Here is an 18,095-nt window from a genome sequence, read left to right as displayed (position 1 = left end):
AAGATCAGCAAAATCTGATCATTTTAGAACTTGATGGAAACCATGAATATCTGTTATACCATTCTCACTGCTTTGGTGTATAATTGGAAAATTTCATAATAAAAAGTGTTAAAAAAGACATCCAAGAAACTTCTTCTTCAAGATAGCTGACTAAGTACAAGTGTTTACGTCCTTCTCTATGTATCCCAGTAAAATGTCAGCAGCAGGGCTTAATTTTCAATGAAACTAATGAGGGTTAAGCTTCAAAGGCCCCCATTTACACACGCCCTTTCCAAGGTCCTGGAAGGTGCCTTAGTAATATGTTCATGTGTTTGTATTTTTTCTCCTCTATCACAGTTCTCCTTGGGTCTGATAGTATTAGAGTGGTTGGAGTAATCTTGAGGTTCCAGTTAAAGGGAAGTTGAGTTTGAAATATAAGTTGTCAGAATTGAGTAGGAGGATATTTATATGACTCACAGTCACTTATGTGAGTAGCATTTTACTGTTAACCATTGCTGTAGAAGAATAGCTTCCAGCTATCTGCCTCCAGCCCACTGTCTGCTCTCCCAGGATTGTAACACGGAGGTGCAGGGCCAGAGGTTCTGTGGCAATATGAACACAGCCTATGTTATCTGTACCAGAAGTATGCCAGAAGCTATTTGTGGGAAATTATTCCAAATTTTATAATTCCTATAAATGAAACCTAATAGAAGCATCCCCAAATGTGACTACAATCTTAAAAAAAAAAATTATAAGTTGTCAAGCTGGGGGAAAAAAAATGAAAACTATCAGCAATAAAAATTTTTTTGATCAACCATAGTTGAAGAAAAACTGAATGATCTGTTCAGTTGATACAAATATGATAAAATAACTGTCACATGCAAAGAAAAGAGAAGAGCATCTAGACAAAAAGTGTAAGAAAAAAGCATTATAGAAATTATATCCAGTAGTTAAGAATCTGCCTGCCAATGCAGGGGACACAGGTTCGATCCCTGGTCCAGGAAGATCCCACATGCGTGGAGCAACTAAGCCTGCATGCCAGAACTACTGAAGCCTGTGACCCCTAGAGCCTGTGCTCTGCAAAGAGAGAAACCACAGCAACGAGGAGCCTGCAGGCCACAGTGAAGAGGAGCCCCTGCTCACTGCAACTAGATAAAGCCTGGGGCCAATAAGTGTTCATAAAAGGGAGTACATCCATGAATGTTAAGAATGGGAGAGTGTTCCATCAGTTTGTGAGAGACGTTGACAGATATCTGTAAGACAAGAAGTGAGAGAAGAACAAGGTGGAGCAAACACTCCAGCCCAGAACAGAAAGAGGAAGACTGCGGTGAAGGATCACGGCAGGGGTAGTTTCTAGTACTTTCTGGAGAAGTCTAGCAAAGACACAGGTTTGCTAGTCATAGTTACAAGCAGAAATGGGAGATGCAGCACTGTCAACACTAGTGTTTCCCAACTGTTTTTTTCCCCCAACCATTTTTATGTCATGGTACATGTGGGAAATAATAGTATATGTAAGGGATGGTTTTAAGAAACTGATTCTCAGATCACCAAATTTCATGACTTTCTCTCTAAAACTGATTTACCTGAGAAGGCATCCTGACTTATACATACTGGTTCTTGGTCAACTCTATTTTCACAATAGCTCTCCCACCACTTTACCAAAGAGGAACAAGCATTTCTCAGAGATTCATTGCCCTGAATGCCAAGCAAAAGAATAATTTAACATTTATTAATGCTCTATTAATGTCCCCAGTCTGTCTCATTACAACATTGATTTCTAACAAATGTGACTTTTTGTGCTAGTAATTTTTCTTTAATCAATAAGAATAATTTTAAAACATTACCTTATGCTTATGAAAATAAAAGTACGAGACATTAAGTTTGTTTCTAGCAGAGAACTATGATAGAATTGTCAGTGATTTTCAGACGCTTCCACTTCTGGATAAGATGAAGTAACATGTAGCAGGCACACCCTCCAGCTTTAAACAGCCCCAAGCTAGGAACGTGTGTGAGGCGATGGTTTTGGCCTTTTGCTTGTTTTGAGGCACTGACACCTGGCAGTAGAGAACAATGAGCCTGAAAGGCAGGAAGCAAGGGCCTTAGGTGTTTCTCTGGCTTGTTTGCTCCAAGGAGGCCAGCTGCCACGCTGCGAGAGGCTCTATGCAGGGGTCTGTATGGCGAAGAACAGAGGAGGCTCCCGGCCAAAAGCCAGGAAAGTACTGAGGCTCTTAGTGCAACAGGTCACAAGGAATGTAATCCCTCCAGCAATCATGTGAGTGAGCCTGGAAACGGATCTTCTCCCATCAAGCCTTCAGATGCTACCACAGCCCTGGTCTTCACAGAAAGACCCTGAATAATAGTGAAAGTCGCTCAGTCGTGTCTATTTGGGACCCTATAGACTATACCATCCATGGAATTCTCCAGGCCAGAATACTGGAGTGGGTAGCTTTTCCTTCTCCAGGGGATTTTCCCAACCCAGGGATCAAACCCGGTCTCCTGCATTGCAGGCAGATTCTTCACCAGCTGAGCCACAAGGGAAGCCCCCTGAGTCATAGGCAGCCAACTAATTCATAAACCATGCTCAACTTCCCGACCTATCAGTTCTGTTCAGTTCAGGTTGGTCACTCAGTCATGTCTGACTCTTTGCGACCGCATGAATCACAGCATGCCAGGCCTCCCTGTCCATACCAACTCCCGGAGTCTACCCAAACCCATGTCCATCGAGTTGGTGATGCCATCCAGCCATCTCATCCTCTGTCATCCCCTTCTCCTCCTGCCCCCAATCCCTCCCAGCATCAGGGTCTTTTCCAATGAATCAACTCTTCGCATGAGGTGGCCAAAGTACTGGAGTTTCAGCTTCAGCATGAGTCCTTCCAGTGAACACCCAGGACTGATCTCCTTTAGGATGGACTGGCTGGATCTCCTTGTAGTCCAAGGGACTCAAGAGTCTTCTCCAACACCACAGTTCGAAAGCATCAATTCTTCAGCGCTCAGCTTTCTTTATAGTCCAACTCTCACATCCATACATGACCACTGGAAAAACCGTAGCCTTGACTAGATGGACCTTTGTTGGCAAAGTAATGTCTCTGCTTTTAAATATGCTATCTAGGTTGGTCATAACTTTCCTGACCTACAGAAACTGTGAAATAATCGCTATTGTTTTTAGCTGCTAAGTCTTAGAGTAATTTGTTACACAGCAATAGATTAATTCAGGAAGACCAATCCAAAAGAGATGGGATCAATTTCATTTCTAACACTGCTGGAATTGGCCAAAGAATAAGCTTAAAATTCTTTATCACATAACTAATTACACATTTTAATTCTTTTTCTTCTATTTCTTGTACCCGTTTCAACTTTTCATTCATGATAGAATAAACTGCCCTTTTTCTAAGCTGCATCTATTCTTTAAAGTTTTCCAACTAAAGTGATTAAATGTAATAAAGTAAGCAGCCAGAGATACTTGCTTTTCCATCTAATGATAGAAAAAAAGAAAAGAAAAGAAAACACTCCATCTGGGTAGAATTTGATAATTAGCCATATCCAATTCCTGGACATCTGGCTTTCAAATGAAACTGAACATAGTAATGTCTGTTTCCCAGGGCATTCTTTTTACTGAAAATGCCATTTATTGTTTTGGTCTTTAAAAGGATAACATCAATGCACTTTAACATATCAAGTTAACAAAGATTTGTCTCAGTTCTTTTTACATATTACCATCATGTTACATATTTATTATAGAACATTTGTAAACTACAGAAAATTACAAGAAGGAAAAATAAAATCTCACCATCCAAGATAACTGTTCACATTTTGATGAAAATCTTTTCAGATTTGGCTTTAAAAATAAAAGGAATTTCAGAATAACAATATTTTCTCTCAACAACGAGTTCTCATTAAGGACACGATATTTTAATGGATGAAATTTAATGAAGAATGTCAAACCATTGATTCCACTGAAATTCATATCCATTTTTCATATAAAGTGTGGCTTACGACAATGGATATTTTAGCCCTGACAATGTCTGAGGAGCTCAGGAAAATATCACGTAAGGCTGGAGCAGCCCTGGCGGCACATTGAGGGTAGCCGGGCTCAGAGAAGCAACATATGTCTGCACCCACTCTCCCTTCACGCTGCCTCTGCTTCTGCGGAATCTGTGTGTGTGTGGTAGGGGGGTGGCGGCGGGGCTCGTGGCCTTGCACTTGAATCCTTAATGAACTGGAGCCAACTCAAAGAAGTGCCAGAGAACTGATTGTTAAATTTCAGGAGTTTTGTGAGCTGGCTCTAAAACAAAGTCATTATTAAAAATTAAAGGATGTACGCTTTCAATTAAATAAATTCTATTCAAAGCTAAGGTCATAAATACATACAAGTCATCATTTTTAATCACTTACATTTTGCTGATGCCTGTGTTCCTGAGGCTGTTTCTGTCTACTGCATCTACATTGTGGAAATGGGGTATAATGGTGTGCTGGAGGACGTCTCTTCATCCAGTGTTTTCACCTTGGTAGTCTGGAATCCTTCAGGGTGAGAGTATTTAAATCACGGAAACAGAAGAAAGCTCCAAATTTGGGCTCACATATTTTTGTTGATTGTATACTGACAGAGAAAATGTTAACAATGCAGAATAAAATTCTTAAAATGTTCTATCTATAACTGTTGCACTGTGACCAGCACAAAGTTCAAGGAACTATTCCTCCAGTACTCAAAAACTATCATCAAATTAATCCAAGTCACTCAGGTCACTGATTAACGACCTGATTAAGTCAAGATCCAACACATATCTCTTGTTGTTTCACTTTCACCTCAATCATTAATGTTAATGAAAATATCAGCCAAGATTCTTGCAAAACTACATTTGTTTATTATTTACAATGGTATGTTGGCTACAGATAAGAAAGGGAAAGTCACTCAGTCATATCCAACTCTTTGCGGCCCCATGGACTATACAGTCCATGGAATTCTCTAGGCCAGAATACTGGACTGGGTAGCCTATCCCTTCTCCAGCAGATCTTCCTGACCCGGCAATCAAACCAGGGTCTCTTGCGTTGCAGGTGGATTCTTTACCGAGTGAGCTATTAGGGAAACCTACAGATACCAAAGTTCAGCAAAAATCAGTGAAACATTTGATGGAAATCAACTGGTTATATGGAATTGACAGTAAAGAATGATGCAAATTTTAGTAGTATTTGCAAACTATGTGTTCTATACCCTTTATATCAGTAGAGTTTAAAATAAATCTGCATGTGCGTTAATATGTGTGCTTCACAAAGCTGGCTGTTAATCATTTACTAAAACACTATTGATCAGAGCAAATGCTTGCGTTTGCCCCACTCACCACAGCCTCTAGCAGATCCCTTTCAGCTACACACAGACCGATAAATAGGGAAAAGAACTGAAGGAAAAGAGCTAGTGGAAAGCAGAAAATGGAGGAAGAAAAAGAAGAGAAAGAAAGAAAAAAGAAAGTTCTCCCTGTCTTGTCTTTCATCATCAGTCAGCAGCTCTCTACAAGATAAGAGACAAACCATTGCACAACTGTTGTGACCTGGAGTCACAAATATTCATGGGGTTAGCTGGTGACCCTACTTTTAGAGAGCCAAGGAGCCAGCAGTTTCCAGCAACAGTGACCATGCTAACGCTCGGTCAGAGGTCATTTTAGGGTTTTTTGCTTGTTTTTCACATTAAAAAAAATAAAGGTATAATTTGTATACAGTAAAAGTCACCATAGAATACAGTTCTATGAGTTTTGATAAATGCATACAGTCACACAATTACAACTGCAATCAAGACATAGAACATTTCCATCATCTCCCCAAATTCACTTGAGCCTGTTTGTGACCAACCCCTCTCCCCATCTCTAGCCACTTTCCTACCCTCTCGTTTTGTTTTCCAGAATGACACTAAGATGGACTCCTACAGTACGTAGCCTTTTCAGGCTAGCTACGTTCACTTAACACAGTGTATTAGAGAGCAGAGTTAGGCTCACAACAAAATTAAGAGGACGGTACAGAGATTTCCCATATAACCTCAAGTACTCCCTACATGAATCACCTTGCCCATTATTAGCATCACTCATGAAAACGTTACATGAGTTTGTTGCTAAGTATGACTCTCCAGTGACACAGCACAGCCACCCAAAGTTGGCATTTGCCTCAGGGGGCATTCTTGGTACTGTACATTCTGTGGGCTTGGACGAATGTATAGTGACATACAGCCGTAACTGGAAGATCATACGGAGGATTTTCATGGACATTAGAACTCAGTGCTTTGCCTGTACCTCCACCAGGGGCCGTCCTGGTGGCTTAGCTGGTAAAGAATCTGCCTGTAATGTGGGAGACCTGCGTTTGACTCCTGAGTTAGGAAGATCCCCAGGAGGAGGAATTGGCTACCCACTCCAGTATTCACACCTGGAGAATTCCATGGACAGAAGAACCAAACAGGCTATACAGTCCATGGAGTCGAAAAGACTCGGACATGACTGAGTGACTCACACACACACACCCCCTCACCGCCCCTCAAGAAACAATGATGTTTCTCCACAGAGTTGCCTTTTCTAGAATGTCATATAGCTGGAATTATATAGTATGAAGCTCTTACAGATTGTCTTCTTTTACTTCAGTTCAGTTCTCTCAGTTGTGTCCGAGTTTTTGCGACCCCAGGAACCGCAGCACGCCAGGCCTCCCTGTCCATCACCAACTGCCGGAGTCCACCCAAACCCATGTCCATTGAGTTGGTGATGCCATCCAACCATCTCATCTCTTACTTAGTTATAGGCATAATGTTTCTTTCATGTCTGTTAATGATTTGGTAGTTTATTTCTTTTAGTGCTGAATAGTATTCTGTTATATGAATTATTACAGTTAATTTATTCATTCATTTACTGAAGTACCTCTTGGTTGCTTCCAAGTTTTGGCAACTATGAATAAAACTGCTACAAACATCTGTGTATAGGTTTTTCCGTGGATTTAAGTTTTCAACTCTGCTGAGTAAATACCAACATGACTGATGGATTGTATAGTAAGAGTATGTTAAGTTTTGTAGGAAACTGCCAAGCTGTCTTCCAAAGTGGCTGCACCATTTTGTATTCCCATCAAGAATAAATGAGAGTTCCTATTGTTCTATATCCTTGCCAGAATTTGGGGTTTTCAGTGCTCCAGATTTGGTCCTTTTAATAGCTGTATGGTGGCACTTGTATCTTTTGTTTTTAAGTTTAGAGAATTCTTTACATATCCTGGATACAAATCTTTTAATTGATGTGCATTTTACAAATATTTTCTCCCAGTCTGTATCTTGTATTTTCATTTTAACAGTCTCTTTTGAAGATAAGTTTAACATTTTGAAGTCTAAATGATCAGATGTTGGTTTTTTTTAATAAAATATATTTTTGGTGCTCTATCTAAAAAAACTTGCCGGTGAAATGACAGCCTTCAGAATGGGAGAAAATAATAGCAAATGAAGCAACTCAGAAAGAATTAATCTCAAAAATATACAAGCAGCTCCTGCAGCTCAATTCCAGAAAAATAAATGACCCAATCAAAAAATGGGCCAAAGAACTAAACAGGCATTTCTCTAAAGAAGACATACAGATGGCTAACAAACACATGAAAAGATGCTCAACATCACTCATTATCAGAGAAATGCAAATCAAAACCTCAATGAGGTACCATTACACACCAGTCAGGATGGCTGCTATCCAAGAGTCTACAAGCAATAAATGCTGGAGAGGGTGTGGAGAAAAGGGAACCCTCTTACACTGTTGGTGGGAATGCAAACTAGTACAGCCACTATGGAGAACAGTGTGGAGATTCCTTAAAAAACTGGAAATAGAACTGCCATATGACCCAGCAATCCCACTTCTGGGCATACACACCGAGGAAACCAGATCTGAAAGAGACACGTGTACCCCAATGTTCATCGCAGCACTGTTTATAATAGCCAGGACATGAAGCAACCTAGATGTTCATCAGCAGATGAAAGGATAAGAAAGCTATGGTACATATACACAGTGGAATATTACTCAGCCATTAAAAAGAATGCATTTGAATCAGCTCTAATGAGGTGGATGAAACTGGAGCCTATTATACAGAGTGAAGTTAGAAAGAAAAACACCAATACAGTATATTAACGCATATATATGGAATTTAGAAAGATGGTAACGATAAACTTGTATATGAGACAGCAAAAGAGACAGAGATGTATAGAACAGTCTTTTGGACTCTGTGGGAGAGGGCGAGGGTGGGATGATTTGAGAGAATAGCATTGAAACATGTATATTATCAAGTGTGAAACAGATCGCCAGTCCAGGTTCGATGCATGAGACAAGGTGCTCAGGGCTGGTGCACTGGGATGACCCAGAGGGATGGGAGGGGGAGGGATGTGGGAGAGGGGTTCAGGATGGGGACACATGTCCACCCACGGCTGATTCATGTCAATGTATGGCAAAACCACCACAATATTGTAAAGTAATTAGCCTCCAATTAAAATAAATAAATTAATTAAAAAAATAAAAAAGCTTGCCTCACTCAAGGTCACAAAATGTTTTTCCTATGAGTTCTTCTAGAAGTTTTATAGTTTATAAGTTGTATAATACATTTATGTCTACCATCTATTTTTGCTTATAGGACAAGAGAAGAGTAGACTTTCCTTTTTTGTTATTGTTATTCGAATGTTATCACAACATGAATGTTGTAAACTACTCACTACTTTCCAGGGTTTAGTAAATTCATGAGGCAAGAAGCTTGGAGGAAGGCTCAGGTCTAGTCTTGTTCGACTTGAACTGGAGGGAATGGGAAGGCAGGCTAAGGGAAAGATGCCAAGGAAGAGAGGCATTGCTTCCTTTTACTCTAGTTGCAGGAATAAAAGGCTTTAAGAAAATTATTAAAGCAAGAAAAGTCTTCTATAACAGGACTCTGTCTTTCCTCCTACACTAGTTCACTCTCCCCTCTTTTAATGATTTGGTAGTTTATTTCTTTTAGTGCTGAATACTAAACTAACACACACACACACACACACACACACACACACATACAACCAAGTGTTACTAATCTAGTATTCTGAGGCAGAAGAGACATCAATTATCTTTGTCAAACCATTTTATCCTGGGACACAGAATGGAAGCCACTTTAAAATACAATAGCTTCATCTTTTCTTTTGTGTGCAATTTCATTTCCCAAGTAATAGGTTTTTTTCCTTTTTAACAGAATTTTCTTTCACCTAATCCTTTAAATTGTACCTGCAACCAAACAGTATGTGAATACAAAGGTGAGCACATATTAATTCTAAAATTGATTCCATTCATTGACTGTTTCACTTTTCTCAAATGCTTACTATAGTTTATTGTTTATGTTTCAAACTCTCTTACCGATCCATGCTGTCTCAGTAAAACATTGAGAGCATAGCATTACATTAATTTCCACAGCAACTAATATCATAAACCCCAGATTATGGCTTTGTTACTAAATGTAGCAGATGGGAGATGGAGCTGAGAAAAACAAAGCTCCCTTCAAACCATGGTGTTTTAAAAACAGTTATTAAAATTGATAGATGAGGGAATACAGTAGTAGCTTCAAAGCAACTTGCATAATCTTTACCTAAATTTCTTATTTACTTCTAAGAAATGTGCTTAGGACCAAAATCTTATTTAATAAATTAACTCACAGGAGTTACATACGAATGAAGTAGAACATTTTGGCAAAATCTCGCCATAAGGAATTACTCAGATATATTGTTTCTATGTGTGTTACTGGTAAATCGCTATCACAAACTGGCTTTTCAGGTATTAAACAAAGAAGATGCTGGACTTGCCTTTAGTAAAAGAACAAAACGGCCCCGTTGGGTACCAGAATTTAATTTGTTTCTGGCTGAGTTTGGAGAAACACAATGCTCACCATTTGTTCCTGTTGGAGGAGGCAGAAAGTTGCAGGCAAGAAGAGGGTGTGAGGGGTCCATTACTTAGAACCTTCAAATCCTGATGCTAGAATTTAGGAAAAGCAGTCCTAGAGAGCATGGAGCTAAAGCCAAGAAAACAGGCCAGCTCTCAGATGAACTCTTATCCTGGACTGAAAAACTTGCAGAGGGGAGGACGGCAGCGAGGTCAGTAGCATGAACAGGTTTAGTCTCCACTTCTGCCTCACTAGCCCCTTGACTGAAAGCTTCTAGATTTAGGGGGCCAAAGACTTCTGGGTCCTTAAGGTCCCCAGGGAACCATATGGGTGGGTTATCCCAAGCAGCATGTGACTAAAACTACCAGAGTGATAGCTGGACAAAGTGATTCTGAAAATCAAGGCAAATAACCTAAATAATCTTGTTCAAACATATAGCTGGCTGATGCAAAAGTGATCTTTTTTGGTTTATCTTAGATAACAATAAAAATTACTTACATCATTTGGTAGGTATAGATGAGAATTAAAATACTTTTTTGGAAAAACATATATTAATATGGTTGAAGCTGTTAGAATATAATTATCCACAGCATTTAATAAGAGCAGAAGACAATGTCTAGAAGACAGACTCTGATGGCAAAATTATAAAGTGTGAAATCTACACATACCTTAATCTCAGGGGTAATAGTAAAAATGGTGACTTCCTCCAGTGGGTTGTTAGGAAGCATGTAATATTCTGAGTCAAATGGGGCTCTTTGAGGCAAGTGGCGGCTTTAATATACCCAGAATCCCACAACACCTTTCTTTAACTTTCTATCTTCAGTTTATTAGTGTCGAAGCACTGAAATTGGTGTCGAAGCAAGGTTTTTCTAATTAATATTATGCTAATCAATGTCAAAAGAGTTTGTAATTCATGAGCTCACAGAGCTTATGCTGATGCAAATTCCATCTTGTCATTCCACTACGCACTGCAGTGATGTGAGCTTTGTACTGGGCAAAGTTTCAAAGAGTTGGCAAGAAAATGAAGGGCATGCCCCAAAGAATGTCCTGCTTCAGTCTCCACAGAGGACAAATTCTTCAGGAGCATACCAGCTGCCACAGGAAAGCAGAAGCACAGAGTTCCCACCAGTGAGCTGAGAACCCACACTGGACAACTTGAAACTACATTAGTATCTTGTGAAAGCTCACTGTCAAGTTCTTGTCTCATGGTAAAAGACAAGTAGAATCTCTTCTTCATTAGAAAGAAATGTTCATTATATGTATATATATATAATTTAAATTTGGATTGTATTGTGAAGATAGACTGCATTTTTAAGACTAGTACTATCTTAAATATCTATAAAATGAGCTTCTTCTTTTGTACATTCAATGACTCTAGCTTATTTTCCTGAAGTACATCACATAGTCAAACATTCCCACCAAGCTAAGAATAGGAACAAGCTGTTAGTAAGAGGGAGTGATAGATGAAAACTAGACCTGCCAAGACTGAATGATTATAAATGATCCTGTTTAAAAAGGCAGAGATTCCTCCCCCACCCCATTCCACTGTGTCATATTATCTTGTAATAGTAACACAAATGCTTCTCTGATTTATAACAAAAATGGCAGAATTCCTTAGGTCTGGGGACTTAGAAATTCTCTCCTCACCTCCTCCCATAGTGGGGTCACAGATGGAGCTCTCTTGCCCTCTGACTTTTTCCAAAGCAGATAATTGATTTTTAAAAATATCATGCTTTTCTTGTTTCTGATTAAGCAAAATGAAAGTTTATTACAGAGGGTATGTTGACCGGCTATTCCTCAACTCTGGTGAAGATGGAGAGCCGGGAATAGGGCTCAACTTCGTTAGAAGCACTTAAGGCTTGACATAAGAAGAATTTCCTGAATCCAGGAGTTATGAGTCACAGAGCAGAGACGCTGAATGTGCTTCTCCTGCCCTTGGAGAACTTGCAGGAACAATAAGACATACATTTGTGGGTGGGGGCGGGGATGCAGAATTCGCAGGGACAGTACGGCATACGTTTTGGGGGAAGCAGGAGGTGCTAACAGGAGTAATGGAATCAGGCATGCAAAATATTAGTTACAGAATAACAGGCTGCTCAGTTGCTAAGGAATCCTAAAAATAGGGCTGAGTGACTGGCTGAGAGGGGTGGAGAGGAGTGTCGAGCAGCCCAGGCCTGACAGAAGCCCTGCAGCGCTGCTGCCGAGCGGCAGTAACGGAGCAGCGATGAGCGCGCGCAGCTGCCTGACCACTAGCTAGCCGGCGGAGGTGTTCTTGCCGGTGGCTGCCCTTTCTTCCCACACAGGCTGACCTGACGGACACAGACCTCAGACTCACTAGAAGGGCTGGAGGCTCAGGTCCCATAGAACAGAGGTCCAGAGCTCATCCGGGAATCTTGTCCATTTACATATCCCCAATTCCACGCTCATCTACTTTTCAGATGAATTCATCAGCTTGGAAATATTTGGGTAACAGGCTCACACCCATCTTTCCACAGTGTGTAAAGCTGACTATTGAGGAATTGATGAAAGGATCTAAGGTTGGGTTCCCCAGGTGGTACAGTGGTAAAAAAATCTGCCTCCAATGCAGGAGATGCAAGAGATGCAGATTCAATCCCTGGGTTGGGAAGATACCCTGGAGTAGAAAATGGCAACCCAATCCAGTATTCTTGCCTGGAAAATTCCATGGACAGAGGAGCCTGGCCTCTGTCCATGGGGTCACAAAGTATGAGGAGCAGGGTGAGAGATTTCATTTTGGAGGAAAGTAATTTTTGTTTTCATCCTTTACAGTTGACCTTTCCAGTCTGATGATTTCAAGTCTGATGATTCCCTAAAAATTTTTTAAATAAAATATTTCACTGCATATCAAATAAATGGAGAAACTCCCTAGGGAATCTGCCTGCACATTTGTCACATCCTATAACCGATAGCCTATCAATATTGTGCTATTTTTTTCACTAAGAGAAGTTCCATTAGAGATAGTGACTTTCAACTGTTCTTTCCTGCTTGGTAAAGTTAAAAAAAAAAAATTCTACTGTTGCTATAAGGAAGGACTTAGCTCACCAGTGCACTTTTCTTTTTGGTGGTAAAACACGGTAGGAATGCTGTTTGGTTCTGTGTGGACACTGGGAACATGGCAGGAAAATGGAGAGAGGCTAGGCTGGGGGGACAAGCAGAGGACATCACCTAAGGAACAGAAGCCTTGCTCTCCTCCTCGGAGCAGGTGTCGCCAGAGAACACAGCAGGTTGGGTGCAGGTTCTCAGAGTTCCTTTGATGTCTTTGTCCGTTCTTTAAAAAACTGGCCCCCCTGGAAGAAAGCTACGGGCTGTTTCCACAGATTTCTACTTTAACCTTGATAGCAATATAATTAGTTCATGGACTTGGAGGCTCAGTTAGTGACTTTCTGTTTGTGGGGTTACACAAAGGACATCCTAACCCACAAGGAAAAAAAATTATTTCCCTAAACTTTCACTGAGATTCATTGCTTTAGTTAAGTCACTATGTTTCCCTGAAAGGCTCTGTTAAATTTAAAAACAAAAAAATAAGAAATCCTTGGTAGAAAGAACTATTATATTAGTATCAGACAGTATTACCTTATAATATGATGACAAGTTGATAGGGTACAGGGTACAGAATAGGTGTTTATTTTTTTTCATTTTTTAAAACTAAATATAATTTAGATTCAGCAAATGTCAGCCCTTTTAATATTCAGTTTCATAAGCGTTTATAAATACACACAGCCATGTAACCGCACCATAACCAAGGTGATAACGAACACTTCCATCAGAGCAAAAAAAATTCCTCTACATCCCTTGTGTCAAACCCTTCTCCATTCCTTACAACCACTGATCTGTTTTCTGATCTGATAGATTTGTCTTTTCCAGAATGTCATGTAAATGGGTACATACAGTATATAGCCTTTTAAATCTGGCTTTATCATTTGGGAAGCCCAGGAGACTCAGCAGTAAAACACCCATCTGCCAATGCAGGACACACAGGAGAGGTGGGTTTGATCTCTGGGTTGGGAAGATCCCCGGGAGAAGGGCATGGCAGCCCACTCCAGTATTCTTGCCTGGAGAATCCCATGGACAGAGGAGCCTGGTGAGCTATAGTCCATGGGGTCGCAGAATCAGACACTGCTGAAATTTTTATGTATGGTATAAAGTAAGGTTCACTGTGTGAAGGCACCAGTTTCTGTGTCTTTTTTGCCCACTTAAAGGGCTGTTATGAACTGATTGTGTCCACCCCCGCCCCCAAATTAATATGTTGAATCTCTAACCTACAATATCATTGTATTTGGAGATAAGGCCTTTAGGTTAAATTGATTATAACCTTAATTAAGGTTAAGTGGGGTCATAAGGGTAGGGTTCTTACCTAATAGTGCTGGTACCCTCATAAGAAGAGGGAGAGATAAGAGTTCTCTCTGCCAGCACACACACTTAGGACAGGTCATGTGAGCACAAAGAGAGAGGACAGCCACTTGCAAGTCAAGAAGAGTCTTTACCAGAAACTGAATCAGCTGGCACCTGGATCTTGGGCTTGCCAACTTCAAGAATTGTGAGAAAATAAATTTCTGTTGTTTAAGTCACCTAGTCTGTCAAATTTGTTACAGCAGCCTGAGCAGATGAATACAGGTGAGTTTGGGTTGTTTTTATTTTTGTAATTATGAATAAAGCCATGATAAGCTACAATAGGTAAGTTTAAAAACATTTTTTTTGGTTGCATCACATAGCATGTGGGGTCTTAGTTCCTTGAACAGGGATTGAAACCTGTGCCTGCCCCTATAGTGGAAACTTGGAGCCCTAACCACTGGGAATTTCCAGTTTTTAACATTTTACTTTAATTTTTAAAAACAGCTAAATCATGTTCTTGTGGTTCAGAATTTTAAACAGTGATACTGTAGCAAATCCAAGATAAGCTTGTTCAGCATTTACAACTTTTTATACTGCAGAGCACCAATTCAGTGTATTGTCAAATTTTCATGGTTTTACCAATCTAATAGGTGAAAAATATTGTCAGTGTATTTTAATTGAAAATTTTGTCATATGTTTAGAAGCCATTTATATTTTCTTTTCTGGTGAATCACTTATCTCCTTTGTTCATTTTTCTATTGGTCTTTGGTTTTCCATTCAGCATTTTAAACAGTTATACTAGGTTAGTAAGCTATGTGTTTATAATATGATTGGCAAATTCCTTTTTCAAGTTTCTTTCTTTTCTTTGTTTATAGTGATTATGGTATGTACTTTAAAAATATATTTAACGTTTTTGTGTTATAATTTAGAAAGGCCTTTATCATTCTGAGTATTTTCTCTCATTTTATCACTATCATGTTGACTACTTTTTGGTCAACATTTAATCCTTTGATCCATTTGGAATTTATCTTGGTATAAGGGAAAGATATATGAGTTGATTCTCCATGGATAGCTCATGTTTCTGTACATCTTAGGACAGCTTTTGTTCCAAACTATCTTTTCAGGGGTGTTTGTGTCGTGACCAGCCATGTATCTGTTAATCGCTCAGTCATGTCCAACTCTGCAACCTCATGGACTGTAGCTCACCAGGCTCCTCTGTCCATGGAATTCTCCAGGCAAGAATACTGGGATGGGTTGCCATTTCCTTCTCCAGGGGATCTTCTTCCTGAACCAAGGATCAAACCCAGGTCTCTTGCATTATAGGCAGATTCTTTACCATCTGAGCTACAAATCAGTTCAGCCACAGGAGATAGAAATAGTGTCTCCATGTCAAAGGCCAGATTTGTTTGCTTTCCAAGATGATAAATATAATGTTCCCCTCTGGATTAGATTTTCTAGCAGTCCCCTTACAAGGTAGAGACTTTCCTAAACTCAGAGTTCCTCAACCGTGACACAAACCCACTGTGTATGTAGCTTCCATCTGGACCAAACCTCTGCGTTACTTAGGGAGCAAGACAAACTAACGCAATTGTGAACCTCATGCTTCTTGCTGTTCCATGAAGACAAAAGAAAGTCTTCTGTCTCTGACCTAGGAGTGTCATATCTTCTGATAGCATCTATAAAAACCTGGTAGGCTAACTTGCTAGCTTACGAGAAGGAGAAAACCTCAGGCTCATCACAGTTCTTGACAGGAATTGCCTCCATTTTTTTCCAATGGCTGTTTTCCTATTACTTTTTTTTTTTTTTTGGAAGTAGGGAATAGTTCCTCTTTTGCTGACTGATTCTAGGTGACAATTGTATACTGGATTTTTGTATGAGTTCAGGCTCATTTCTAAGCTCAGATTCTATTCTCAATCTGCCTATGTTTAACATCTGGCAGAATGAATTATCACTTATACTCTTCTTTCCCAGAATTTCCCTGGAACTTTCCATATGAGTGTTCTGCTTATGAAATTTAGAATCAGTTTATCCAGTTTTTTAAAAATTCCTTACATTTTATTAATGACAGTGTCAAACTTATAATTTAATTTAGAGAGGATTACAATGTTGAGTCTTCCTACGAAGGAACAGGCTATGCCTCCTTTTCATTCAAGTTTTCTTTGTATACACGAGCTCTGTTGATTTCTGTACAAGAATTTTATACCCTGCTATTTAGAGAATTTTCTTATTATTTGCTGTAGTTTTTCAGTAGTCTTTCTGGATTTTCAAGTTTTAAAATTATAGTAACTAAAATACAGATAATCTTATCTCTTCTTTCAGCACCTCTAAATCCCTTTTTTCTGTTTGGTCTAGTACTTCAAAAATAATGTTAAATAATAACAGTGGTAGCTAATATTTGTCAAACACTTCCATGAACCTATCAATTACTTTATACCTATCAAGCTATTAATACCTCATGGCAAGGAACCTTATGATTTAAGTACTATTATTATGCCTATTTACAGAAAGCAGAGAAATATTAAGTAAATTAAGCAAGGTTGGGATTTGAACCTTGATAGTGGTAGTTGAATACCAAAGTCCACAAACTTTACCATTTACTAAAGTGCCTCGTACAACAAGTGTGATTGAATAAGTATCCTTTGTTTGTTTCTGACTTTGATGGAAATATTTCTGGTGGTTTCCCATTAAGTATGATGTGGGCTTCAGGTTAAGGCAGATCTACTCAATCATGCTAAGGATTGAGAGGTTTTTTTTTTTTTTTTTTGATTTGTGAGTTAAATTTTATTTGGGCCAAAATGAGGACTGCAGCCTGGGAGGCAGCATCTCAGATAGCTGAGAGACTGCTCCAAAGTGGCAGTGGGGGAAAGTCAATATCGGATTGAGAGTTTTTATGAAGAATAGATGTATATTTTTTTCAAGAGCTCTTCCAGCATCAATGTAGGTAATATTAGATGACTTTTCTTATAAGATCTATTAAAATGAGTTCAGTTAATGGAGTTCCTAAAATGGACTTACCCTTGCATCTCTGGAATGAAACCCACTTGACCTTGGTGATTTAGTCCTTTGATGTGCTGCTGGATTCTGTTTGATAATCTTTATGATTTCTGCATTGATTTTAATAAGTGAATAGGTATGGTTTGATAGTAGAACAAATTCTGGTGTACAGAAAGAAGAGAAAGTTTTAGTTGGAGGTCCCTTAGTGAAGATGAGGAGCACTTGGGTGATGGCATGCAGAGGAGCAGGGCAGCTGTGTGTTCTCATTAAAGGAACTTATGAGGAGATGGGGGGATTCCAAAACAGTTAAAAAAAAACATTAAGTAGTTACGCTACCTACTTTATACAAATTTCTTAAGAAATGGTTTCAAATCATTCAGAGACTATGTTCCTATACCTCTAATATTCTCCTATACCTCCTATTGTATGCTTTCTATTAAAAATATTCTAGTGGGCAGCAGGGAAAATCCAGCTGGGATTCTAGTCATGTTATTAGTTACTAATACACGGATCATCATTTGATAACTGAATCAGCCCCAAAACACAGTGGCCATGGTCCATACCTCTCTGCTCTTTAGTGAGTTACAAAAGCATAAATGAGAATAACTGAGGGGCCTTGACTAGACCACAAAGGCTCATATCATCACGGTGAAAAACTGAAGAAAATACCAGAATGAGAAAAGATGACGAAGTTGACAGATGTCCAAATAATGCTATTAACTGCCCTTACTTCCTTTTTATAGCCAGTTCTGCCTAAAATAATTCAGTAGCATAAATGTTCAGGTCCTTCCTTTCACCAAAAGGAAAGAGCTCAGTTCCCCCAAGGGAATGCTCTGCTGTTTCTCCAGGGTGGTGTTTGTTAGATAAGAGATTATGGGGTTATGTGCATCAGA

The sequence above is a fragment of the Cervus elaphus genome, chromosome 12 (genome assembly GCF_910594005.1).
Source record: "Cervus elaphus chromosome 12, mCerEla1.1, whole genome shotgun sequence".
Classification (NCBI taxonomy): Eukaryota; Metazoa; Chordata; class Mammalia; order Artiodactyla; family Cervidae; genus Cervus; species Cervus elaphus.
This window is presented reverse-complemented; position numbering follows the sequence as displayed.